At 35.7% G+C, this 19372-nt stretch overlaps 2 long non-coding RNA genes and 1 other non-coding gene across 3 annotated transcripts; 2 read left to right on the top strand and 1 right to left on the bottom strand.

Annotated features, from left to right (window-relative positions):
- The first annotated feature begins 3314 nt into the window (after nucleotides 1-3314).
- Nucleotides 3315-12281, top strand: LOC135690924 (uncharacterized). Its single transcript, XR_016145213.1, has 2 exons — nucleotides 3315-10099; nucleotides 11310-12281. It is a non-coding gene; the product is annotated as an uncharacterized LOC135690924 (long non-coding RNA).
- On the bottom strand, nucleotides 8626-8732 carry LOC135691451 (U6 spliceosomal RNA). Its single transcript, XR_010516749.2, has one exon. It is a non-coding gene; the product is annotated as a U6 spliceosomal RNA (small nuclear RNA).
- Nucleotides 12282-14020: 1739 nt separating the features above from the next.
- LOC135691139 (uncharacterized) lies at nucleotides 14021-16480 on the top strand. Its single transcript, XR_010516733.2, has 2 exons — nucleotides 14021-14307; nucleotides 15374-16480. It is a non-coding gene; the product is annotated as an uncharacterized LOC135691139 (long non-coding RNA).
- Nucleotides 16481-19372: the final 2892 nt, after the last annotated feature.

Raw genomic sequence — 19372 nt, 5'->3', positions numbered from 1 at the left:
ATAGAGGGGCAGAGGGGGCTAGAAGTGCCCTGAAACATCAGATTAGTGGATACAGAATGGATAAAAAGATCACTTTGCGGTATTTAAGTACTGAAAAAGCATTTTCCAAAATTTGGGGCCCCATGTAAGCAAGGAGAATCCCTGGCCCAGGGCTCACTGTCCCTAATGCAATAATATGATACTTAACTGGAAGTTCCAAAATCTGGTAAATTTTCTCTTCGGGCCCTCAGTTTAAATGTTTTCATTTAATCATAGGTTAAGGTGGTCAGGACATGAAATTGTTGTGACTAAATTTCTAGGAAGGTACACTTTTTACGGTGACGGAAGGTACGCTGAGGGTTCAACACCCTCAGCTCTGACAAAATTTTTGTTCCAGTACATCCATACTTTGCTCCAATATAAAACATGAATGATTCACCAAAGATCTTAGGCATAAAACATGTGTTACTTACGCCAAATTTTTGTGTATTTCTTCGGCAAAATTTTGGCACAACTCAATTGACGTGGTCTGACTGTACTAGTTTGTAATTCGAGAATTTGTTGATGTGGCGAAAACCATGCGAGATTTGCCCTGACGAACTTTGCAAAATAACAGCCCCGTGGACACTGGGGGCAGCGTGGCAATGCTCTCAATAATTTGCAAAATTGTGTTTGAAGATCTTATAAGCGCATCTTGATCTGACAGTATTTCGTAAGGCAGGTATAGAAAAAGCTATATTTCTATCCATGCCCCCCCCCCCCCCCCCCCACTCCAGTTTAGCAGTCTACAGGCCTGCAAAAGTGAATAAGTTTTAAGTGTTTCCCATTTTAAACTAAACAAGAAAAAGAAACGAGATACAACTGGAAGACTTAGATGCATTACAAGCTTTATGCTCATAGAAATGTAGACATGAATCAATATCTAAACATAGAAAGGAATGACTCGTTACTCTTGAAAGTTTCTTACTGAGAACATTTTTTTACTGTCTTCCATAGACAAGATAGGGTTTTTTATAATTGCGTTTAGAAATTTCTTCAAGGTAATGTGTGTCGCTAAAAGTTGAGAATAAGATCTTGGCTTGTTGGTAATTGAAAAGAATTAGGGGATGGGGAATTATTGTAAATGAAAGCTTACATGTATTGCCCAAGATCGTCCTTTCGACAAACTTGATGTGGCAAATATTTTAGATGCATTTCTGGCCATCCCTGTACTGTCATATTTCGAAAATTTTCCTTGAATTCGATCAAAATGGTGGTGGCCTTTATTTAACCCCTGAACTCCTCTCCTCCCCTACTTCATTAACGTTTCGCAAACTCTGCCTATGATACTGATGTTACCACCTTAGTTGCTGCGCAAACAATCAATTAACCTGCCCGCTCAACCAATGATAAAAAAAACATCAACCCCTATTATGTTTTGACTGGAAAATTACATATCAAGATTTTTTTGAAAATTTAGATATTTCTTGAATAACATAGATTTTTCATTAAGTTCTAACCTGGGTACCAGAGCTTCAGTGATCGAAAAAGGTGACCCCTCCGAATTCGCCGTTTTTCATCACTAAGGCCCTCCTTTAAACGTCAGCTAGAAAACAATAATTCCCTCCCCCCGCAATGTCATCATTTTCTCTCATCTCTTATACTACGTCAGAATTAAATCTCCAGTGGTTACTAATTAGAATTAATAGCAATATTCCAATAACGTTTTAAGCCAGTATAAAAGAGTGATGCAACAAACAACTTTGGGGATACCTGTAAACTTATTTTTTATTTTCAGGGCCTTTTCCCGACGAATTGGCCCGGGCCCTAAATTTGGAGCAAGTCCTCCCCTGGTTCTGTCAATATTGTGCCGTGTTTTACCTACATAGAAAATAAGCTGGAAATGAACAATTTAATCCACTTTATATTTTGGACCAACCCTCAATGTCGAAGTTACGTATCTAATAATTCAGAAGAACATTAGAACAAAATTCAAGCTATATTCAAAAGCAGTCTATTCTACCACCACCTTTTCTGAATGGATCATACTTTAGATGGTCCCCTAATCGAATTCAGTTCCTGCTCTGTGTACTCTGATGGATTAATACTGGCGCTGAAAATGAATTATAGGACATAAGATTCTAAAACTAATATGATACAGATATAAATTAATTTCATAAAAGCATTATTTACCTGATTGAAAATGACGTAAAACCGAACCTTTAGATTCTTGTTAAGCAACGTTGTTATACAATACATGTTTCTATGTGTCCTTGAAAGAAAGAAGTTCAACCAGTCCTTCACTTTTTTATTCGTTAAAATCTACATTCATAAATTATTGATTTAATTCGTTATCCATTGTAAAAAGCTTTCATTCCTTTCAATGTTGCAACGATTTTTGAATTGTGATAGGCTTTCAATTTTAGAATTATTTTCGTTTATTGTATTTAATACCTGAAACAAGAAATTGGGTAATTGAAGCATTTTTAGATTAAGATGGCCCCTCGAAAATCAGCTCACATTGAAGAGCTACCGTCATTAATTGTATGCTTTACATGCATACATAACTACTGTATAATTCTTTTTCTCTTATATGATATGAATATGGCCAGAAATGATGTCTTTCTTCGTTTCCCATTACATTCATTGCTGCCATGATATTTTTACAGAAGAGAACAGAATTAGAGAAGAGAGATTAAGTTGTTTTATTAGAATTACAATTAGAGAAAAATTAAGTTGTTTTATTCATAGCAACTTTCTGTAATAGCTGCAACAAGTAACTGTTGAATTTGCATATATAGCTTGTTTTTCCACATATAGAAATTTCCACATCTCATTTGAAATTTTGAAACTTTAACCCAGCAGGCGTTAATATTTGAAAACTGTTTACTAACTATTGCAAACTCTAGCATTGGATATATTATTTTATAATATGATCAGGGGCGTAGCGTGCGGGGGTGGGGGGTGTGGGGGGTGTACAACCCCCAACTTTCAGAGAGCTTGTCGGTAGAATTGAATTTGTAGCAAAATATTAATGTAACAAAATAATTTCTGTCGGTAAAATATGATTTTGCACCTCTTACACCCCCCAGCGAGAATGGTCACGCGACGCCACTGACTATGATGACTATGATTTGATCCTATTTCCTTTAAAGGCTTTGATAAATCTCATAACTGGATTAAGCGTATGTTGTTAGTATTTCTAAGTACAATTTTGATAATGAAAATAACATTTTTAGTTAAAAAATATGTTAAATTTGTACCCTTCTAAATTTGTTAATTGGGATTTTCCCTTGAGCTGCTTTTTCTCTTTTATTTCCCATGTCAAAATTATCTTCATTTTTTGAAATTATCTTAATTAGAATTTGGTGAATATTCATAAAATCAGTCCCCATGTTGTTGCAAAAAGAACAGAAAAATTTCTCCTGTTTTTCCTGTTAGCCATATTTGTTATGCACTGGAATATTTTATGGACTGGACTCGAAGTGGTGGTCCTTTATTCAAAAACAAAAGAGAATGCAGATGAACAATTTCAATATCGCTCGAGGAGAAGCTCTTACGTAATTTTGGACATCCGCGACGGGTGTAACATACATCTGGAGGAGATGCAAGCCTTGCTTTTGCCCCTTCTTTTTGCCCCTTTTTGCCCCGTAACGGAGAAGACCTATTAAATTACCATGGCAACCGCGTCGTTTCGGAACAAAATTGAAAGAAATGGAACAAGTTTGAGCAACCAGCCAATCAGATTGCAGAAGATGTTCCGAATTTGAGAAAATTGGAACATCAAATTCGGAACATCTGCTGCAATCTGATTGGCTAGTTTGTTCCGAATTTGTTCCGAATTTCCACTGAAACCTTCTCGAGAAACATGACTCAGTCAGTTGCTCTAATGGTACGTGTTTTCGATGGCTGCCGTCCATTGGAGAAAGCTGCGAGAAGACTCCAAGGTTAGTTTATGGTCAACTTTTCATAATTCAGGAATTATTTTAGGTAGAAGAAAACGATGATGCCATTAGATGGCACAAATATTTCTTTGAAGTAATTTATCACAATATTATTTTATTCAATGTTGAAGAAATTTCAAGTAGGCCAAATCCGAACGAAGATTTTTATAGAATAGAGTAAATATTCCTAGCAATCCAGGACTCCTAACCAGTTTTCAACTTTGGTAGGACCAAACGAGAATATCTGTAGAGAAGAGCCAAATTTCCTAGCCTTCACTTATTTACGTGTATTTATTATTGTTTATTCTCGGCGTATTGCGGTGTTTCTTATTTGCTACATTTTTATCGACTTTTCCCCGAAAGAACTCCTTGGAGCCCGTCGAGCAGCCTGCTACAGTGACCTTTTCTTCATTCACACAAGAGCCAGAATTCCTAGCAATCCAGTACACCTAACCACCTTGTTTTGTAAATTTTATTATTTCTTTCGTTTAGGCTTACCAAACAATTAATCTAGTACGCAACAACCCTAAATGTAAATAGTATGTGAATGTTTGTTCAGGTCTTTTGAAAGTCAGGTGGACAAAGTTAACAACACGCAACAAGGTATTGCATTTTGGTAGAATCATAGGGGTTTTCTGCCAATATATATATACAAAGAAAACTGAAGCATGTATCCTGTTTGTTTGTTTGTGTGTTTTGAGCTTTGTTTTGGTTGGCAAAAATATTTCATCATTCAAGTATTGCTTTGATGGTCAGTTTTATCTATCGCCTAAAATTCCTAACTATTTGCAAGGTCAAGCAGTTAGCCAGATATGTTCCTTGAGTTGAGTTTTAAACCTTCTATCATATTCAAGCCAAGCATGATTCAAATTTGTGTCACAAGATAGTGGAAATGCAAAGCAACAAAGTGACAATCTTGATGATCAAAGTAATAAATTATTAGATAAAAAGAATATAAATAGTCATATGAATAGAAAATATTTTGGAAATATCAAAAAGCAACCATGGTTATCTACACTGACTACACTGACAAAATATATCACCAAGGGAAACATATTTTGCTAATAATCATGTAATACTAATCAATGCAATGCAAGCTTGATTCTTTGGTGCTATCATCAAGATTGTCACTTTGTTTAATAATCATAATTAAAATAATCATTTTTTATCTTTCTTGGGTATTCTCTTTGGTTTGTCCTTGTATGTCAGTGTAGGTAACCATTTGCTTTTTGGTATTTCCAAAATATTTTCTTTTCATTTTACTATTTATCTTCTTTTTATCTAATATTCATAATTAAAATAATTATTTTTTATCTTTCTTGGGTATTCTCTTTGGTTTGTCCTTGTATGTCAGTGTAGGTAACCATGGTTGCTTTTTGGTATTTCCAAAATATTTTCTTTTCATTTTACTATTTATCTTCTTTTTATCTAATATTCATAATTAAAATAATTATTTTTTATCTTTCTTGGGTATTCTCTTTGGTTTGTCCTTGTATGTCAGTGTAGGTAACCATGGTTGCTTTTTGGTATTTCCAAAATATTTTCTTTTCATTTTACTATTTATATTCTTTTTATCTAATATTCATAATTAAAATAATTATTTTTTATCTTTCTTGGGTATTCTCTTTGGTTTGTCCTTGTATGTCAGTGTAGGTAACCATGGTTGCTTTTTGGTATTTCCAAAATATTTTCTTTTCATTTTACTATTTATATTCTTTTTATCTAATATTCATAATTAAAATAATTATTTTTTATCTTTCTTGGGTATTCTCTTTGGTTTGTCCTTGTATGTCAGAAGTAGGTATCCATGGTTGCTTTTTGATATTTCCAAAAGAAATGTGTTATGTCTTTTTCTGCATTATGCAATCATTTCATAAAGATTCCTAGTATCTTTTTCCCTAGCAATTAAAATGAATTTTGAAGAAATATTTCCCAAAAGCTGCTTTGCCAACAAGATAAAATATAGAATCAGTTAAGGAAAATTTTTTGTACCTCTTTATGATGCAAGACTATAACTATATTTGCTCTTGGGAGGGGTGCCAGTCGCTTAAAAAAGGATAACAAATCCTTTTTTTCCAATGAGCAATCTGTTTTGTTCCTATTGTTTTTGAACAATTATGCTCCCAACAATTCTATGCTTCCTACACCACTGTGATAGTTTTTGTTTATGGATAATTTTATGACTCAGAAGTTGATAAATGTAACATTTTATAAACAGGTCTTTCCGTAACATTGCATAATGTAATGAATCATAGTGAACATCAATGACAATAGTTTGGAATCGCTAAAGCCACAACTTTCATAGCCATATTTATTTCTATAAAAATGAGGAGCATTCTATGTGGGGACCATGTGGATCTTCCAAAGCTAAAATACTTGGTCAAAGAAGATTAGTCTGTGTGGCAAACAGATCAAAGCCTTGCTTGCCCAAAATTTAGCGAGTTGTACTTAGCTGTGTATTGTAACTTCGTCATATGCCTTTGTAGTGATAAAATTTGCTGAGAAATTGTTTGGCTCTCCTTTGTTAAGCTGTTATTAGGAAAGAAATTTATGCTTATTTGATTTCAATGGTTTGTAATTACAATTTTCTTCTTGTCTGAAATTCTGAAATTAAGTTTGGAAAACCAAACCTTTAGGACAGGATTTATACCAAAGAGAATACCCAAGAAAGACAAAAAATAATTATTTCAATTGTGATTATAAGATAAAAATAATATAAATGGTCACATGAATAGAAAATAAGAATAAGATGGTTAAGTTACAAATGCTTAAGGGATAGTTTACAAACAATTTTTGGTGGTGTGGATTCTGAAAAAATGCTTTGAAAAAGCAAACATTTAAAAAAATAAATATTGAAGATTTTCCTCTTATTCTCTTCAGAGTTTGAAACATCAAAAAATGCTGGAAAATTCTAAGCTAGGAAATATATAAGCCCAGCTTAAGGGGACTTCCAGGTCTGTTTTACAAACAGTGGGTGTTCAACCATTGTTTACTGACATGTTTATGAATTTGCTGATAATGCACCTTAGATGGCAAAAACTTTTCGTTTTTTTAAAAAAGGGGGGGTAACACACGCCTTACTCCCCCTTAACTAAAACTCTTGTCACTGAATTGAAGGTGCTAGGTTTGTCAAATCACTAAAGAATTTAGAAGGAAGGGACAGGAGCAATTTCCACCTTTTCCTATTTATGGAGACTCTCATCTTTTATAAGAAACGGTTTACAAGAAGTTCCAGTAGCCTTTTCCAAAACGCTAGAAATTTAAAACTTTTCTTGAAGGATTGCCTGCGAACAGTTTTTTAAAAAAAGCTTTTACCTTTAAAACTTTTGAGAAAATGTGTTTCATCTGGAAATGTGCATATAGAGATTGTCCTTGACTCAAGGATTTAAAAAATCTTTGAGCGGTTTAAAAAACTCAGCAAGAAACGTTTTTTTCAAATTTAAAGAACATTACTCCAAGTCGAGAGAGGAAAACTTGGTTCATTGTTGTATCAAATATTTTATTTTGTCGTGGTTGCTGTTGGGCCATCTTGTCCCGTTGCGGCCATATAGGTGGATGTCCCGAGGTGTCCCATTTGGGGTTACATGCCGTTAATTGCGCATTTGGATTTCGGATGCATGCCATCTGATTTCTGTGTCATCCCTGCCTGGCTGCGGGAAAGGGGCTTCAAACTGATTGGATTACAAGAGATCAGCACACCAACAATTTGATGTGCTTTACAATCTGATTGGTTGCTTTTTTAAAAGTTGCAACGTGAAAATCCTTCCAGAGGTATGACATACTTTGGTCACACCTATAGCTAATTGCACATTTTGGTTGAGGTGTCGTGATGTATTGCAATGTGTTTTCGCCCGTTTTCGCTTTCCCTTCAAGGCGAGTGCTACAACCAGAACATGTACTGGTAAGCTGAGTTTTTGATAAAATTCTTCATTTTTGAAGGACTTTAAACTTATCAAGAATCAGTGTTAGGTGTAATAAAGTTTCCGATCCGAGTTGCAGGTTCAAAGGAATGCAGCTAGCTGAAACCTCGAGAGCCTTGTCAACCGTGTTAATTCCCACCCATTGTTTACTGAGCTTGTTTACTTGGCATATAGCCTAATGTATCGAAATTTTATCGGAATATATCTTACTTAACATTTTTTGTAATTCTTAACCTCAGGTTAAAGCAGATGTAGGATACCGTGATAGTAGCGAAATCGGAAGTGTCACCAAAATTTGCCCACCATTGAGCGCGGCTTGAAATTTAGGATTGGGTTTTTCTAAAGTTTTTTGCGACCAATAGTTTTCAAATTCGACCCAGCAAAATTTTTATTCACTTTTTTCAATGATTTTTGGAACTACAAGACCTTTTCCTCTTATACCCTGACCGCATCCAACGGCTTATGGGCACAGGGTTACCCTTCATAGGGCGCGGAAGCCTAGCGGATTATACTGGATTGTTTGATTTCGATAGCGTGTCATTAAAAGTATTGTGGTTTGGACGGGGGTTAGTGTGGCATCCTGCGATGTGTTTTCAAAAAGTTAGTAACGACAACTGCCGGTTAGATTTGAGATTTACCACTAAATCAAAAGACATACGAAGCTGAATTGTAAGTAATGATTGCATTATTTATTTTCGCACGCAAACAGTTGGCAATTCATTGAAATTTGACTGAAAGCGTTCGTAATTTTCAAAAATTGTATGCTGATTCTTGCAAAATGGCGACATTTCTTTAAAGGTTGCAAAAATTTGGAACGCTTCACGAATTTGCGTGTCATCCTTGCGCAGGGGCCATGCTAATCTTCTCTGTATCGTTCCAATTTTATTATATGTGAAGCCGAAGCTTGCACATTCATGGGTAGCTCCCTTTGCTACTAATAACTTTGAACCCCAACACGTGTCAACGTTAAGGGCTTTTGTAGTGCTCTTTTTCCACGAGCGCATGCGTCTAAAGGGGATTTTAACTGGAATATTCTTCCTGTTTTTCGTTTTTCGTAAATTTCTATGTAAAAATCGTGAATTTTTACGTTGAAATTAGTTTGAAACGTCGGTAGGCCTTTGGACGTCTTTCCAGAAGTGTTTGTGATTCTTTGTACAAATTTCTTGTTGCTGCCACATTTTCAGACAATATTTCTGCCGTTTTGTAATTTTTATTTTTAAAAATAAAAGCACAAACACACTGGCATAAGGTCTAGGCCCATTCTGTCTGAAATCAGCTGAGTGATGGGAAATCAGCTAAGTGATGGGACATCAGTGGTGCGTGTAAATTGTTTGATTACCGATAATTGATGTTTATTGACGCATTGTGGGTCACAAGTTTACACTGAAATGAACATTGCCAGTGGACTTAGAGTCTTTGCTAGATTGTTGGCCAATATAAATCTCAATGATGTGGGCAAGATCTGCAAAAATTCCTTTCATTTTCAAGTTGATTAGATCAACAAGGGAATTAGCACAGGACAATTTACCAATTAAAAGGCATTTCTACAAATTACATGGAATCCTTGCCATAGGTCTTGGTACACTAAGCTATATTTTTGCATAACTTCAGTAGCATGCCCCAAAACCCTTGAAACAACAGTTTAAAAGTTTGAAATTCATCCAATTTTATTTCATCAGCTAGGGTAAATAATAGGCTTTTCAACCAACATTGCTTTGGGAGGAGGGGGGATATTTCTGTATCTTATGGCTGGTAACCTTTATTTCATCAAGATCTTTCATTGCAGGGTGTTCCAAGGACTTTTGTCGAGGATTGCAGATAAAGTATTAGTAGATTTTTCCTGAAGATGCAAGAAAAATTGGTAACAATTATTTGCTTATGGTTTCCAATGAGTAAATCCTCAAACAAAACAAAAACAGTAACAAAGACCTAGCAAATAACAGAGGCACATCAACCTATGTGTGAACTAGCCAAACCCTTGTCAAACAACTTGCCCAATTTGAGGCAGGGGGCTTACTGGTATCTATATTTTCCAGGGGCAATTCCCTCTTGCGTATGAGATTTTTCCCTAAAACAAAAGGATTTCTGGGGATTTTCATATAAAACAATAAGATTTTCACAAAAGGTGTACGAGATTTTTTTGGAGTGATTTGCACCTTGTATATTTTTGTATAGCTTTGCCTGAAAATGTTGCAACATTTTTTTAAAGGAACCAAAACAGCCTACATGGCAGAAATCATGATCTCAATGGAAGCACCAGCGGTGGGGCATTATTGGGTGGGATCTATGTTTCTTTTTCATTTGCTTATTTATTATTACATATATTTATTATTTATTCATTTGGGAACATTCTCTACTGTAGGGTATTTTCTGACAGTAAAATGGCAATTGCCTAAACAATTTTGTTTTGTCCCCTGTTGCCCCCACCACCAACCCTACATTAGCTGAGACCACCACTGAATTGTCTTGTCTTGCTCCATGAGCATCCAATGTTGTTGCAATAATAGATGAAGTTGCAATTGTTAAATAGAGATTTATTGGAAGAAATATCATCGATGACATTGCTGGAAGCATTTTTGAATTCCTTTTGCTTACAAAATGTAAGCATTTTTTAAAGGTCGTCAAAAACTGAAGAGATGAATTCTAATGAAAATTCTTAAATTAATTAAATAAATCATATAAATATATTATTGTATGTTATACTAAATTCAAAGTTCTGCCATTTTCTATGCTGTATTTGATAACTTTTGCTTTGTTTGAATCAGAAACTTTTGTTTGGTAAATATTCCTGAGCAAAAACCAGCAATGTGAGTTCCCAAGATTGATACTTTATCAAGGATTCGCCTCAAAAGAGGGAGTTGATTAATTATTTTTCCTTCATTATAATAAAAGCATGCAGTATGTTATGACTTTGTAGAATCAACAGACAGGTGAGTAAAGGAGGCCAGTTGCTGCCATTTTATCAGATCACTGGAATCTTTCCACCCGCACAGTCTGCAAACGCAGCCCATTCCAGGCCTTTCTCCTTCATAGTGTGACAAGGTGAAATATGGCAAGAAAAGTGGCTACCGAAAAATGTATGAGCAAGTTCCAGCCATATGACAGCTGAGAGCTTACTGAAATATTCTGTAGTGAAATACTCTTATAGACCCAAGACCCAACTTCCAGAGAAACGAGAGAGGCTTTTTGTATGGAATTTCTGTAGAAGCAGTGTAATTTGTCCACTGAGGAGGTCATTGACAACCTGGTCAATGTCTACAGTCCTGCAACTTTTTTTCTATCTTTGCCTAATTTCATGTTTTTCCTTGTACAGTTACATTTCTGTCAAAAGCATTGAAATCTTGTTGGCATCTTTTATTTGGTTATTAATTTTTTACTGCTCCTTCTACAATTTGCTTGATAATTTGATAGTTTTTACAATAACTTTTTTCAAAATAATTTTCTCCAACATGGTTTCTAGTTTTAAATATTTTAAAATTCCTTCCAGCCTGACCCTGAATAAAGCCCAGATTAATTGCTGGTTCAAAATGAGACTTGGCTCAAAGAGGTTACAATGCTTCTGCAAGGGAGAGTCTTGTCCTGTAGTTTGGTGATTACCATGACTCCACTGCCTGTGCCATGACCTGTTAAGCGACATTTTACATCTGCCAAACCAGTGACATCCTGACCCAACAGACGGACCAGGGTAGGCCTTAGTTCAGCCACAGCTGTGTCTGCACAGCCGCAAGTCTCCACCTCTCCAGTCTTCATCCTGAGCTCTTCAGATGACCTACCTCAAAACACTGCTTGGCATCATCAAAGACTCCTGGAAGAGGAAAGAAGAATGAGGGACTGGAAGACATACTCCTGCAGATTTTGTAAGCAGCCAACAGCTTCAGAGGGGCACTTCCAATACTACGGGTTTAGATATTGCCCAAATGCCCAAGATGCCCCACCACCTGAAGTCTGCAAAGCTGCGAAGGAAGAAAGAAGGGGGAGGACGGTCTTCTGGAACAGCTCAACAGAATGAACTGAGCCATGTATATTTGTACATATTCAAATTAGTTGTTTCTAGTTTTATATGTCTAGTTGAATTGTATCCCAATGCACAGAAAATGTGTTTATCTTGTTCCTAAGATCTTTGGTTGCTGTTTAGGCAATCAGCTGAATGATTTGGCTCCCCATCACTGTTTTGAAGCTTTCTAAGATAGCATGGAATAGACTCCAAATGTAGCCTTGTTCAATACCCTATATTTAATTGACAATTCTGCTATTCTGTTTGTTTCTTCAATAGCCCTTTATGACTTCTCAATGGAATTTTTTTCCTTGTGAATTACATTTATTTACACAATACAAGCCTGTAAAGATTCGTTTCCAGATTCATTCTTGATGAGATGTTTATTTCTTTTAAATTCAATTTAATATTTAATCGATTAGTCTTGTAATTAATGATATCTTGTGATAACCAAAGAGATGCTAATGTTGGAGATTTTTTCGCTGCACGTTTCTAATTTTTGAGTTTCTGACAGTCTGGTCTCAATATGCACGGCTCATTCAATTTCTATGACAGCTTTTTTTAATTATAGGATATATTAATTACTTTGTCACGACTTGGACCTACTTGTTAAAAATTAATTAAGAAACGGGTTTTGCAGTGAGTTATTTAGGTGCAAAATTTTAATTCTAAGAACTACCACAGGCCCATAGATAATTGGAGTAAGATTTGCCCATGGGAATAGGTGCAAGGGGTCTTAAAGTCACCTGCAAATAACTATGCCTGTTTCAAATATGGATTCGGTATTGAAGAAAGGCTACCTTCAGAACGAAGTCGAATTATCGAAATGAAGTGGACGGCAAAGACGATAGAAGGAAGACCAGAGAATAAGGTTTGTTGACAAAATTAGAGTGGAGCATTATTTTTGCAACGGATAATATCTATTTTTGCACATTGAAAAATTATTTTTGAAGTACGTTGGAAAAGGGTATGTTGGATTGAAATATTTATAGGGTGGTGTCGTGGGTTTAACTCCCGTTTTGAACAATGTTATTTATATATGGTCCTTTACAAAAACAGCTCTGATGGCGAACCCCTCTGATAACGATATGAACAACAGGTTGCTGTTAATCTAAATAAACTATGCTTACTGGGAAACTGCAAATTAACTCAAGAAGGTGTGAAACTCAAGAACCAGTGGTTGAACATAACTAGCAATGCCAAAATTACTCAATTTTGAAGACAAGAAATTTTTGATAAATTTGAATAATGAAAACAAGATAAGCTTTAAATTCATTGTGCGTGTCTGTTTTGCTTTCTATATCTATGAAGAGTATGAAACACCGGGTCAAAGACTTTGTTTTAAAAGATTTGGTGTTTTCAAGCTTCGGCACGTCTGTGTTTCTTAGCCATGTCTTTCCATTCCCTGTCAATGTGTATGCTAGAATTGCCAGTTGATGAAGTCGAGCTAGTTAAAATTTTTGAACTGAAACATCACTTACAAAGATTATTTGTTTTTTAAACTGTCTCGCTCATTTGTAGAATAAATTTTATTCGCTATGTTAATGAATGAATTAAGAAAAGGTTAATTTTCTTTTATGATCTTCTCATGTACGTAAAAATGATTCCTGTATTTCAATGATTTCACGAAGAAAGCTTTGTAGTCAGGGGTGGATATAGGCAACAATGATTGGGGGCAATTATGTTACTGCTGACTACCAAAAAATGGTTTTTACCGAATGGAACCAAATTTACCTAAGGGAACAGAAATATTGGGGGTGTCGCACCCCACACACCCCCCCCCCCCCGCTAAGTCCGTCCCTGTTTGTATTGCTATGAATACATAAAGTGTTTTATATCAAGTAAAGGTTTACACTATAATATTTCCTTCATATTTCCATGGTATTTTGAACATATTTCTCTGGTCATCATATTTCCATTAAATAAATCCTGAATATAAACACTTCAAAATTACTTTCATTGGTGATTACAATCGGTTGTACAATAGATTTCTTCCATCGTAGAACTTTTTTCTGACTGGTCTATCATCGTATAAAAGTCATCTTCTTCGAGTTGAAGCATTCTTTAAATTCGGAACAAGATGTTCCGAATTTGAGCTTCTAAGCCAATCAGATTGCAGAAATTCGGAACAAATTGAGTGTCTAGCTTGTTCCGAATTTCTGCAATCTGATTGGCTCAGAAGCTCAGATTTGTTCCGAATTTCAAGTGGCAAACTACTCGAGATCCATGGCATTGGCTCGTATCTCGTGGTACGTATTTTCGTCAATGTCGGTTCATGTATTCGAAGCTAGCAGGAGAGTTCTTATAACCAGAACAAGTTCTACCGTGTTAACGTGCAAGGAAGCAATTTTTTATGTCATGTTGGATTAGTATCTCGAATATACCGCCTTCTTTTAAGAATAATGCCGTCATTTCGATATTTCTCGCGAGGAGCTGCAAAAAAACGAATTCCTTCATGACGAAACTAGGATGTCCTACTCAATCGCTCAAGGTACGTCCCTCATTCAAAAACATTCTGAACATCTCATGAATAATTATGCACTACAGTCATCGCTTTTATTCTTTCCTTCGTTATCTTTCTTTTAGTTCATCGTATGCATCGTCATGTCGTGTAGGCCTACATTTGGAGACCACAGTCTGTTTTCAAATAACCTAAGTGAATTTAATCATTGTAATCTTGCTAAACAATGCACTAAAAGCACCTTAACTTTTTGTCAAGATTGGTATTTATCAATGTTTTTATTTTGTAATTGATATGTAACCAGAGAAACCAAAACAGCAGCATTAGGGTTTTTATTCACTTGCAAGGTGTTAATTGGGGACGTTCCCTTTTGTTCAAAGGGCATTTCCTGATTGATAGTAAAATGATTGTTTAGAGATTTTATTTATTGGAAATGAAAAGATGTAAAAAATGTAAAATTTACTGGAAAGAGTATTTATTAAAGGATTTTTGAATTCCTCTGGCTTTCAAAATTAAAGCATTTTTTTAAACTTATTGATTAAAAACTAAGAGATAAATTCTTTTGAGATTTCTAGAATGAATCAAATAAATAGTACATGTAATTATATAAATTCAAAGTTCCGTTTTTGGTGCTATATTTATTAAGTTTTGCTTTGTTTAAATTAGAAACTTTTTTTGGTAAGTATTCCTCAGCAAAAACCAGCAATGTGAGTTACAAAGGTTGGCAATAGATTGGCCTGGTGACAGGGTTTTCAAAATAGGTGGGTTAGTTTGCCATTGTTCGTTCATTAAAATGATAGGGTGCAGTATGTTGTGACAGGTTTCTATAAGTTCAATTTAAGTTTTTCTAATTTTTTTTCAGCTTTTCAGATTCCTAGTTCCAGTGTCCCATCAATAGCTGTTTGAGACAACTCTTCTTCTATCATATTAAGTTTAATTCATTTATTTTGTTTTAGTTTGCATGCTGGTATGCTTATGAATTATAATATTCTTTCAAGTATGTTAATAACATAACACAAAAAGTTGTTCTTTTTTGCAGTGTTAGCTAACATTGTTTTTGCTTATATGGCTTAAGTTGATTTTGATTTCTTTTTAGAAAGGAACAAGCAATGTCACCAACTTAATGCCAGGTACGAAAACACCTATGCTCATTGCTCCCGAAAAGATTCAATTTGACCAAGTCCCTGTCAGATCAGAACTGGATTGGTCATTACACTCTTAGAAAAATCTCTGGATCTGTCCCCAATATAATTGCCACAAAGAAAGTTTGTAAAAAGCTAGCAGTGATTCATACTCTGCAACTTTTTGCTCTCAGTCTTGCAATGGACGAGGAGAGATTCTTAATCAGTCAAAACTTGCTCAGAATCATCCACCATTCTCTGTCCAAAGGCAGAGGATTCAATGGATCAGTATGGGTTGCCCCAACCGATGTGCCGTACACTGACACAAACTGCTGCCATGAGAATGGTCCATCAACCTATAAGCTGCTTGTTGAGCAGCCATGACCTGCTCAGTATCACAAAAATGATCCTCCTGTTCAATCTATCTGAGGCCTAGCTCAGTCACTGGTTCAAAAATAAGACTTGGCTCAAAGAGGTCACAATGCTTCTTCAAAGGGAGAGTTTTGTTCTAGAGCCTGATGATAACCATAACTCCACTGCCTGTGCCATGACCTTGTGAATATTTTGACCCAGAAATCAGGAAAGGTTACAATTTGTAGAAGAACAGATAAGCCTAGCTCACAAGCACCAGTAGGCCATAGTTACTCCAGCAGCAGCAGTTGTGCCCCAATGAGCCATTCCTTTGTCTGAACCACAGCATGTCTTCAGCTCCCTAGTCTTCATCCTGAGCTCTGCAGATGACCCTTGAACCTCTGCTTCGCATCACCATAGACTCCTGGAAAGAGGAAGTAGAATCAAAGACCAGAAGACATACTCCTGCAGATTTTTCAAGCAGGCAACAGCTTCAGATGGGCATTTCCCATACTATGGGTACAAGTATTGCCCTAACGATCCAAGTGCCCCACCTCCTGAAACTGGGAAATATGTTAAGAGGCAGGAGCAGGAGGATCGTCTTCTGGAGGGAATGAACAAAAGAAACTGAGTTTTGTATTATTGTACATATTTAAATTAGTTGTTTATAGTCTTATCTTTGAGTTGTATTGTATCCTAATGCACAAAAAATGTGTTTATCTTGTTCCCAAGATTTTATGTTTGTTATTGAGCAATCTGATTCTCTTTAAATTACATAGAAAGGACTTGGAATTTTATGGCCCCATTCAATACTCTTGTTCAAGTTTAAAGTTGCACTTGATTTGCAACCTGAAATAATATGCATCCTAACAGGAATCTAGTCCTTGACATTGACCCATGGACCCTTGTATGTTTATAAAAAGTAAGACAGGTTTTTGAGATATATATTTTTTGTGTAGGTGCATCCTTTTAGTTATACTTGGCTACGTTTTAGTTCTAATTTTGGAGTTTCTGACAGGCTGGAATACCTTACATGGCTCATACCAGTGACATTTTTTACAAAGTTCATGAAGTAGAAAAAATGGATTTAGAGAGAACTATGAAAATAGACAAGCAGTTGTTATTTTGTGTTTCTTGGGTTTATGAATTACTTTGTGATAACCTGGACCTACTAGTTAGAAATTATTTCAAAACGGTTTTTGCAGTGAGTTATCCTGGTGCAAAGTTTTAATGACTGGTCGACTCTAGTGAAACCAGGCGCGTTGTGCCATCAACCATTCGGAAAGCGTTGAAGTTTTGTATCTGTTTGGCTGAAGAATAACGGTTGTTTATAAAACTATGACAGTTTCTAAGGAACAAGTCAGTATGAGGTTGCCAAGAGAGAAATGGACAGGAAAACCTCTGACGACAGTCAAATTTGGTTTCATTTGATTTACTGTCTGCCTATTCAAATCCGTACATTTTGTATAAGATAATTGGAACCTTGCCACTTGGCTCCGCTAGTTGTGAGCCGCCTTTTCGAAGTATAAAATCATTGGCTGTGATCAATAATCGGCCAAAAATGGTTAAACCTCAATTAATATATATATTGAGCGTAACTTAACTAACACAGTTAGATATGGTATTGGTAGTTATTGTGAAGTATTCGCCAAGTTTGCTGACACAACACACCATTGCTAAAGACCGTTTTCTTGCACCGAAATCGTCCAGTTCATTTCTTTATATTTTTACGATTTTTAATGCGTATTTTACTATCCATTACAGATGCCGATTATTGCTGATAATAATTATTAAACAAAATTCCAATTCTGGTGTTGCTTTTTCTCTGGCCGTCTTTTTGAAACCAGTAATTGAGCGAAGGTTAAGTTAAACAAACGCCGCAAGAGATTCTTAATGTTTTCCTTGCTTCAAGCATTCAAAAAGCTAGATATGCATTTGATGGCGTCATTAATTTAAAATCCGTTTTTGGGAAGTTTGTAAGCTCTGCGCCCCCCCCCCCCCCCCCCCCGAAGGTCACTACCAACGACACCCTGAGTGGAGCACTTCCCGTCAGACTATTTTCCCCATTCTAAGAACTGCCACAGGCCCATAAATAATTGGAGTAAGATTTGACCATGGGAACAGGTGCATGAAATTTTATGCAATTCATAATACCAAGATAAAATCTTGATAATACACTCTCCCAGAATTTTTATGGGGAAACTGCCTGTCCCGGGGCACATATCATCAGGTCAAGTATGGGAATGCCCCCTTCCCGGGGATTTTTTGCCTAAAACGGATATTGAAAAAAGGTTGGAACAATGATTTTGAAAAAGGAAAGTTTTGAGAAGAAGAAAATGCATTGCATATAGATAAAACATTTATAATATAGCAGGTTGCTGTTAATCTAAATAAACTATGCTTACTGGAAAACTGCAAATTAAAGTACAGACACTCTGTTTATGAAAAGGTGTAAAACTCAAGAATAAGTGGTTGAACATAACTAGCAATGCCAAAATTCAGCAACTCAACGTGCTTGAAAAGCAACTCAAATTTGGAAGAGAAGACATTTTTGATAAATTTGTATAGTGAAAACAAGTAAAGCTTTAAATTCCATGTGCGTGTATGTGTTGCTTCCTATATTTGAAGAGTATGAAACACCGGGTCAAGGACTTAGTTTTAAAATTTGGTGTTTTCAAGCTTTGGCACGTCTGAGTTGCATAGCCAAGTCTTTCCATTCCCTGTCGATGTTTATGCTGGAATTGCCAATTGATGAAGTCGAGCTAGTTAAAATTTTTGAACTGAAACATCACTTACAAAATTATTTGTTTTTTAAACTGTCTCGCTCATTTGTAGCATAAATTTATTTTGCTGTGTTAATGAATGAATTCAGAATTAATTTTCTTTTATGATCCTCACATCATGTACCTGGAAATGATTCCTGTATTTCAATGACTTCACGAAGAAAGCTTTGTAGTGCTATGAATATATAAAGTGTTTTATATCAGGTAAAGGTTTACACTATAATATTTCCATCATACTTTGATCATCTGATCATCATATTTCCATTATATAAATCCGGAATATAAACACTTCAAAATTTCTTGGATTGGTGATTACAATCGGTTGTACAATAGATTTCTTCCATAGAAGAACTTTTTTCTGACTGGTCTATCATCGTATAAAAGTCATCTTCTTCGAATTGAAGCATTCTTTAAATTCGGAACAAGTTGTTCCGAATTTGAGCTTCTAAGCCAATCAGATTGCAGAAATTCGGAACAAATTGAGTGTCTAGCTTGTTCCGAATTTCTGCAATCTGATTGGCTCAGAGGCTCAAATTTGTTCCGAATTTCAAGTGGCAAATCTACTCGAGATCCATGGCATTGGCTCGTGCTTCGTGGTACGTATTTTCGTCAATGTCGGTTCACGTATTCGAAGCTAGCAGGAGAGTTGTTAGATTCAGAACAAGTTCTACCGTGTTTACGTGCAAGTAAGCAATCTTTTATGTCATGTTGGGTTTTTATCTCGAATATAACGCCTTCTTATAAGAATAATGCCGTCATTTCGATATTTCTCGCGAGGAGCTGCAAAAAAACGAATTCCTTCATGACGAAACTAGGCTGTTAGCTTACTCAATCGCTCAA

Source organism: Rhopilema esculentum, chromosome 4 (assembly GCF_057945365.1).
Source record: "Rhopilema esculentum isolate cy_ngs chromosome 4, ASM5794536v1, whole genome shotgun sequence".
NCBI classification, from domain to species: domain Eukaryota; kingdom Metazoa; phylum Cnidaria; class Scyphozoa; order Rhizostomeae; family Rhizostomatidae; genus Rhopilema; species Rhopilema esculentum.
The sequence above is the reverse complement of the archived record's forward strand: the minus strand, read 5'-3'. Positions and strand labels throughout refer to the sequence as shown.